The sequence below is a fragment of the Leopardus geoffroyi genome, chromosome C2, assembly GCF_018350155.1.
Source record: "Leopardus geoffroyi isolate Oge1 chromosome C2, O.geoffroyi_Oge1_pat1.0, whole genome shotgun sequence".
In the NCBI taxonomy this organism is placed as follows: domain Eukaryota; kingdom Metazoa; phylum Chordata; class Mammalia; order Carnivora; family Felidae; genus Leopardus; species Leopardus geoffroyi.
This window is the reverse complement of record NC_059333.1, coordinates 158903752-158912956: the sequence shown is the minus strand read 5'-3', so window position 1 is coordinate 158912956 and position 9205 is coordinate 158903752. Positions and strand designations below refer to the sequence as shown.

Here is a 9205-nt window from a genome sequence, read left to right as displayed (position 1 = left end):
AGCCCCTCCCATCCCTGGCTCTCTGGCAAGCCGTATCTCTATGATTTGTTTTCGCCAGAGTAGAAGAGGCCGGCAGAGCTTCCGGGCGCTTGGGTTTCCATTACTCCGAACGAACTGATGGAAGCTGTTGCATCCCACACGTAAAGGATGCGACGGTGAATAATATGGCCCAGGCCCTCGGGACACTTGTTGGCTCCTAAAGGAGCTGAACCTACCATCTTAGCTTATACCACCTGGACTTGTATAAAGAAGGTCATAGCTCTTGAAATACACTGTGCTTTGGAGAGACCCAAAAGCGGTAGTCCTGAAATCAATCTAGTGTCTCCTAGCCTTAGAAATGACTGGGGAGGGGCTCCAGGGTAGCTCAGTCGGTTAAGCGTCAGACTTCGGCTCAGGTAATGATCTCGGAGTTCATGGGTTCCAGGCCAGAGTGGGGCTCTGTGCTGACAGCTTTGAATTCTGTGTCTCCCTCTCTCTGTGCCCCTCTCCCGCTTGCACTCTCCCTCTCAAAAATAAACATTAAAGGGGCGCCTGGGTGGCTCAGTCGGTTAAGCGTCCGACTTCAGCTCAGGTCACGATCTCATGGTCCGTGAATTCGAGCCCCGCGTGGGGCTCTGTGCCGATGGCTCAGAGCCTGGAGCCTGCTTCCGATTCTGTGTCTCCCTCTCTCTCTGCCCCTCCCCTGTTCATGCTCTGTCTCTCTCTGTCTCAAAAATAAATAAAAACGTTAAAAAAATTAAAATTAATAAATAAACATTAAAAAAAAAAAGTGGCTGGAGAGCAGAACAAAATGTAACTCAGGCCCTTCCCAGTCCAAGAGATTGTGCAGATACTTTTGGGTACTGAAAAATGTTAGTAGTTACTACGCAGATGAAGAGATTATTTCTACATACTAAATTATTTGAGTCAGGTATTAAAAGCACCTTCTGCTTGTGACCTGAAGTATATGCCATCTGTTCTCTATATACCATAATCACTTTGGCCTACCTGTGAATTTTGTGCAACTCTTGAGGAATGGTTCTATCCATCTTAACATTCTTCCATCTCCAGTGGGCACCATGACATCTCTGGTTATTTTGCCTCAGGGCTTTCTCTTCCAGCCCGTCTCAGGTACTGCCTGGAAGAAGTGGTGAGAATAACAGCCCCAAGGGCAACCCAGAAGAATGACAAATAAGAACTGGTGCATAAATACCCAAGCTTCCTGTGCTTTGACAAAAAAATTCTCAGCTATGTCCCACATGGGTTCTTAGGGGGCCCCAAGTGAGTTTGAGCCTTAGTTGCTCAGACTGGAACCACTCAATATCTCACACTTTATTGGCTTTTCCTCTATTGTCTGTCTTATTCTCCCTGCTTCTCTCTTCTGCTTCTTGGGATCCCCCCCCCCACAAGTTATCTACCTATCCCTAAGTCCTTATCTCAAGTTATGCTATTGGAGAAACCTAAACTTATAATCAACAATTTAGATTCAAATAAAAATGTGCCTTCACCAATGCCCAATTTTGTGAAAACCCATGTATCAGTCTGGCTGGAGACTAATTATCTTGTTCCAGAGGATCCAGGAGCTAATTCTTTAACTTCTAGGTTAGATAGGACTTTTATAGGGACATGGATTAGCAAGCTTTAACACATCTCATCCTCCTGAATGGTACAGTAGTGAGGAAAAGGAAGCATCCCTGGTTAAAGAGGGGTCTATGGTTAAAATTTCTTACCACATGGAAAGGGATCCAAGCCCAACTAGCTAGAAGAGACTATGAGAAACAGGTCCTCATGGAGAATGTACCTTGATGGATGACAGTCTGGGAGCCTCAACAACAAAAATAAATGAATCTTTACCCTAGTGTTTCACTGTGAATGTAACTCAGTTGCTTCCTGTATATCTGTTTTCTCTCTACTTTTTCCACTGCTGCTCAGCTGTGAAGAAGAATCATCTGTCCCCCTTATAGCTTCTTCATTTTAGTTTCTGTTCTCTCATACTTTATTTGCTGTGGCTCCTAATGCTCTTTCCATACATCATTTCATCTTCAGTTCCTGCTTTTAACTGCCTTATTTTTGTCCTGTTTCCAATTGAAAATTTCCATAGAGAGGTATTCCAGTTGGATCAGCCATTAAATATCATCTCTGTTTGGGCAGAGCTTTTGCCCCACCCAAGTCATAGCAGAGGTTGATAATTAACCTAGAGATAAGCTTCACATGGGTCAAGTGCCTGACCCTGGTCCAATCACCTGTAGTCCATTATGGACTAAGTAGGGTCACTTGGAACAAAATATGGTTACCTCAGCTTCCCTCTCAGCCAAAACTGGATCAGGGAAGCCTCCTGGAAGATGATTTTGGCAAGGCAGGTTCTGTGATTGACTAGGCTAGGACAGTAGTCAACTATGGAAAAGGTGGGCTTAAAAGTCAGGAACTCTGACATCTTCAACTTCTCACATACTAAAATGGCATGATAGTTTGTGGCCCTGGTTACAACTTGATTGAAAGTAATCAACATTTTCATGTTTAGCAATCATGATCATGATTATTCCGTCTTCTCCCATATTTGATTTGAGGTGCTTGCCACCTCTTTGTCTCCTCAACATCTTCTCCACGAGCCATGGTACCAAACAATGTGATGGTTGGAAAGGACCTTAGAGTTAATCATTTTACTAAGGATCTTATTTCTGTAAGATCATACCACAAAGTTGTCTGCTTTTCAACTGCCCTTCTAACTTGACTATGATGGTTCACCATTTGTCTGTCCTGGTATCTCTTCTACTCTCCTGAATTTATCAACTTCCTCTTCTCTATTTTTTTTCTGTCCCTGAAGAAAAAAAATGAGCTATTTCCAATTTCCCCTCCTGTTTTCAATGTGTCACCTCATTCCTTACCCATATGTGAAGGGTTTTGTTGTTTTTGTTTTTGTTTTGAGGTATAGGTTTCTTAGAGATTCTGTTTCAACCACAGGAAAATAAACTAGTAAAATCAGTTTTCTTCTTTATTTTGGCAGACGATAAGAACAGGGATGCAGAGTTCAGAGTTGACTCCAAAGAAGGAAATTTCTAAAAGGTCAGAATCACCGAATGGGACATCAGGAGGATCCTGTGTGGTGGTTCCTGAGGGATCAGAAGCTATAGGCCTGTAAAGATACTTCAGAGGAACTAAAAGGCCAACCCTCACATGGAGAAGGAGGTAAATTGGAAAGTGATTTCTTGGGAGTAATAAACAAGGAATGTTTAAAACACACAAAAAAGATGGATATGCTGAACATAAGGAACATCCTAATATGTCCTTCTGAACATCAAGGAGTTCTGAAGGAACAGAAATTCTATCAATGTGGTAAATGTGGCAGATCTGTCAATCAGAGCTTATCCCTCAATGGGCATCAGAGAATCCACACTGGAGAGAAGCCTTAAGAGTGTAATGAGTGTGGGGCGCCTGGGTGGCGCAGTCGGTTAAGCGTCCGACTTCAGCCAGGTCACGATCTCGCGGTCCATGAGTTTGAGCCCCGCGTCAGGCTCTGGGCTGATGGCTCGGAGCCTGGAGCCTGTTTCCGATTCTGTGTCTCCCTCTCTCTCTGCCCCTCCCCCGTTCATGCTCTGTCTCTCTCTGTCCCAAAAATAAATAAACGTTGAAAAAAAAATTTTTTTAAAAAGAGTGTAATGAGTGTGGTAAAACCGTCAGGCAGAACTTTCCATCCAATGTATATTTATCTCAGACATTATAATTTTAGAGGTTCAATTTGGGTGGTTTTATTTCTTCCATGTCTGAAAGTTCAATCTTTCCTCTAAGTTTTTGATTATGTGATATATAGTTATAATAATTGTTTTAATATCCTTGTTGGTTAATTCTAATATCTATATCAGTTCTGGGTCAGTTTTGATTGACTGATTGTGTATATCTATAAATACAGGTTGTAATTCCTGTTTGTTTGCATGCCTGATACTAAGTGTATGCCAGATATTTTGATTTTTACTTTGTTGGGGTCTGGATATATTTTGTTCCTATGAATATTCTTGAGCTTTTTTTAGAGAGTTATACAGGTAATTACATTATGGTCAGAGAACATGCTTTGCATTCTTTCAATACTTTTAAAAGTATTGAGGTTTGTTTTATCATCTACTATATGGTCTATCCTGGAGAATATTCCATATGCACTTGAGAGAAATGTATATTATGCTGTTCTTAGGTTCAGTGTCCTAGAGATGTACATTAGGTCTCTTTGGTTAAAAGTGTTCAAGTCCTCTATTTCTTTGTTAATCTCTGATTTTTCTATTTTTTTTTTAATTTTTAATGTTTATTTATTTTTGAGAGAGAGAGAGAAAGCATGAGCAGGGGTAGGGCAGAGATAGAGGGAGAGAAAAAGAGAATCCCAAGCAGGCTCCACACTGTCAGCCCAATGCAGGGCTCGAACTCACGAACCATGAGATCATGACCTGAGCCAAAACCAAGAGTCGGACACTTAACCAACTGAGCCACCCAGGCAACCCTGATTTATCTATCTATTCTTGAAAATAGGGTATTGATGTTTCCAACTATTGTTAAAATGTCTATTTCTCCTTTCATTTCTGTCGTTTTTTTCCTTCATATATTTTGGGGGTCTTTTTTTAAGTTTGTTTGTTTATTTATTTATTTATTTTGAGAGACAGAGAGAGAGCACATAAGCAGGGGAGGGCCAGAGAGAGAGGGAGAAAGAATCCTAAGTAGGCCCACACTGTCAGCACAGAGCCCGATGCAGGGCTTGAACTCATCAACTGTGAGATTATAGACTGAGTCAAAACCAAGAGTCAGATGCCCAACCAACTTGGCCACCCAGGCATCCCTGGGGGTGTTTGATTAGATGCATATATAATCGTTTCATCTTCCTGATGGATTAACTCATCCCATTTCATATCATTATGAGATGTACCTCTTTATCGCTAATGACTTTTTTCCTGTTTCAAAATCTATTTTGTCTGATATTAGTATAACCATTCCAGCTTTGTTATGGTTGCTGTTTGCATGATATATCTTTTTCTATCCTTTTACTTTAAAAAAATGTTTATTTATTTACTTTGAGAGAGAGAGTGTGAGCAGGGGAGGGGAAGACAGAGAGAGGAAGAGAGAGAATCCCAAGCAGGCTCTGTGCTACTAGTGCGGAGCCTGACTGAGGGCTCAATCCCACCAACCATGAGATCATGACCTGGGCTGAAATCAAGAGTCAGACACTTAACCAGCTGTGCCACCCAGGCACCCCATCCTTTTACTTTTGATCTATTTGTATCTTTGAAACTAAAGTGTGTCTCCTATAGAAATATATAGTTGTATGTTGTTTCTTTATCCGGTCTGAGCATCTCTGCTTTTTATTTGATTTCTTAACCCATTCACATTTAATGTGATTATTGGTGTAGTTTGATTTATGTTTGCCATTTACCTTTTGTTTTTCATACATCTCATGCCTTGTCCTCCTTTACTTCTTTCTTTTGCATTAAGTGAATATTGTAATATAATATGTTAATTCCTTTAATGATTTTTTTCACTGTATTTTTTACATTATTACTTAGTTCTTGTTCTTAATGTATATCTTAAGTGATGAGAATCTAATTCAGATTTATACTAACTTCCAGTGAGATACAAAACTGTGTAGTTCCTGCATATCTCTCTTTTCTTTCCCCCATTTTTGTGCTATTATTATTATAATTATACCCTTATGTAATTTTATGTCTTTTAAAGAAGCTGAAAGACAGCAAGTATGTCTTGTGGATCCTCCCAGGGTGGGTAAGTGTTGCATCCACACAAGTCCTGAAACAGAATGCTACGGCACCAGTGACAGTCACAGCAAAGTTTATTGCAACGAAAGGCAAGGCCGACCAATCGGGCCGACGCTCTTGATCAGAGTGTGGCCTCGAACAGCCGGGTATGGAGTTTTTATAGTCAACCACATCATCTTGTCATCACCTGGGAACAGAACAAAGAAATAGTTCCCAGATGGGGGTGGAAACAGTTCTGCCACAGCAACCAGTTGACCTCCTTGACCCTGCCTCTGGTGCCACTTTTAAAACAAGGCTGTTATCTCTTAGCCTACGGTGTCAAAACAAAGCTGTTATTTCTCAAGGCTACAGGTTAGCCCTACACTACAATTTAACCCTTACAGTGAGTACATCTTAAATGAAAAATTCACTCTGAACATTGCAATCTCTCTAAGCCTTTAAATTCCTTTCCTCTAGTGGCACCTCAGTCAGTTAAGTATCCAACTCGTTTTTGTTTTGTTTTGGGTTTTTTTTTTAATGTTTATTTTTGAAAGAGTGCACGTGCACATGAGAGAGAGAGAGAGAGAGAGCGCGCAGTGGAGGGGCACACAGAGAGGGAGACAGAGGATCCGAAACAGGGTTCTTGCTGTCAGCCCAGAGCCTGACGTGGTGAAATCATGACCCCAAGCAGAAGTCAGACGCTTAACCAACTGAGCCACCCAGGCGCCCCAAGCATCCAACTCTTGATATCAGCTCATGTCTTGATCTCAGGGTTGTGAGTTCCAGCCCCACATTGGGTTCCATGTGGAGTTGGAGCCTACATTTAAAAAAAAAAAAATCCTTTCTCTAAATTAAACAAAGGGAGATTGGGAATTTCCAATTCACTCCCAGGGGGCTATCTTTTGGTTTGTGTTTCAGCCAGTCAATCAAACAAACTCCCAGAGTTTACCAATTCAAATTATAAACTCTTCTAGAAATAACTTCACAGACACACCCAGAAATAATATCTTATCAACTATCTGGTATCTCTTAGCCTAGTCAGGTTCAATATAAAGTTAACCATCACAACAGTTTATCCCTTTAATTGATGTGGAATCTCATCTAATTAACATCATCTCATTCAATCCTGATGTAGGTACTTTCTGTCTTCTTTTCATCTTTACTAAGTCTTATAAATTTTATTGATATTTCTGAAATAACTACTTTGGAGGCCACCTGGGTGGCTCAGTTAGTTAAGCATCTGACTTTTGATTTTGGCTCAGGTCATGATATCATGGTTGTGAGATCCAGCCCTGCATTGGGCTCTGCACTGACAGTGCACAGAAACTGCTTAGGATTTTGCTGCTCTCTCCTCTCTCTCTGCCCCTCCCCTCTTTGCATGCTCTCTCTCTCTCTCAAAATGAATAAACTAAACTAAACTAAACTAAAATAACCACTTTGGGTTTCATTGATTTTCTCTATACTTTTCCTGTTTGTTTTCTAGTTTTCCACTTTGACCATATTATTTCATTTCTTCCTATTTTGACCCTCATTTGCTCTTCTGATTCTAGTTTCTTAAACTTTCCTCTTTTTAAAAAAAAAAAATTTTAACGTTGATTTATTTTTGAGACAGAGACAGAGCATGAATGGGGGAGGGTCAGAGAGAGAGGGAGATACAGAATCTGCAACAGGCTCCAGGCTGTGACTGTCAGCAGAGCCCGACGCGGGGCTCGAACTCATGGACCGAGAGATCATGACCTGAGCCAAAGTTGGATGCTTAACCGACTGGGCCACCCAGGCACCCCTCCTCCTTTCTAATATACACATTTAGTGCTATAATTTCCCTCTAAATACTGCTTTAACAACTCTCCATAAATTTTGATTTTCTGAGTCAATTCAAAATACTTTCTAATATACTTTTTATATTATGTTTGAAATAAAGATTTCATTTTTTATTTAAAAGTGTGTTTTGGGGCACCTGGGTGGCTCAGTCGGTTAAGCAGCTGACTACGGCTCAGGTCATGATCTCGCGGTCCGTGAGTTCGAGCCCCACGTCGGGCTCTGTGCTGACAGCTCAGAGCCTGGAGCCTGTTTCAGATTCTGTGTCTCCCTCTCTCTGACCCTCCTCTGTTCATGCTGTCTCTCTCTGTCTCAAAAATAAATAAACGTTAAAAAAAAATTTTAAAAAAAGTGTGTTTAGTTTCAATATTTGAGGATTTACAGGGGTCTTTCTATTATTGATTCAATTTTAATTCCATTGTGGTATGTTCTGTTGTTGCTGGCTAGAGTGTTCTTTAAGTGTCTGTTGGTCACTTGGTTGGTAGTATTGCTCAAATTTTCTTTATCCTTGTTTTCTCTCTACTTATTCAATCATCTATTGAGAGAGATGTATTGAAATCAACTATGCATGTGGGTTTGCCTATTTCTACTTACAGCTGGATCAGTTTTCACTTCATGTATGTTAAAACTGTTTTTAGGTGTATAAGTGTTTAAGATCATGTCTTCTTGATGAACTGACTGACCCCTTTTCATTAGGAAATGACCTATTTGTGTATAAACCATACATTTTATTAACTCATTATGGGAAAAGTTTTCAATTAGCAATAATCGCGCCTCGGATAAACCTCATTGGCTACGATACTGCCACTGCGCAAAGCTTTATTAACTCATTATGATAGCATGGAAAAAACTAACTTCATTAACTTGTTTTGGATTTACATGGAATAATGTAATAATGGAATAATTAATATGGAATGTAATATGGAATAATTAATATGGAATGTAATATGGAATAATCTTTATGAGCACTTTATTTTATAATTTTTTAATGTTTACTTATTTTTGAGAGAGAGAGCCAGAGCTTGAGTAAGGGAGGGGCAGAGAGAGGGAGACACAGGATCCAAACCAGACTCCAGGCTCCGAGCTGTCAACACAGAGCCCAATATGGGACTCAAACTCACGGACCTCCAAATCATGACCTGAGTCAAAGTCGGACGCTTAACCGACTGAGCCACCCAGGCACCCCAAATGACCACTATAGATACCAAAAACTTTCCATTACCAAATAGCATTTTTTGTGGTTAATTCTATGTATGTATTCATTTATTTTTTAATTTACATCCAAGTTAGTTAGCATACAGTGCAATAATAATTTCAGGAGTAGATTCCAGTGATTTATCGCCTATGTATAACACCCAGTGCTCATCCCAATAAGTGTCTTCCTTAATGCCCCTTATCTATTTAGCCCATCTGCCCATCTGTTCTCTCTGTATTTAAGAGTCTCTTACACTTTGTCCCCCTCCTTGATTTTATATTATTTTTGCTTCCCTTCCCTTATGTTCATCTGTTTTGTATCTTAAAGTCCTCATATGAGTGAAGTCATGTGATATTTATCTTTCAATGACAGACTGATTTCACTTAGCATAATACCTTCTAGTTCCATCCATGTAGTTGCAAATGGCAAGATTTCATTCTTTTTGATTCCCGAGTAATACTTCATTGTATATACATATACCACATCTTCT

General features: G+C 40.1%; 1 pseudogene; it reads right to left on the bottom strand.

The window, feature by feature from the left end:
• Nucleotides 1-8224: 8224 nt before the first annotated feature.
• Nucleotides 8225-8339, bottom strand: LOC123576343 (annotated as a pseudogene).
• Between the last annotated feature and the right edge of the window lie 866 nt (nt 8340-9205).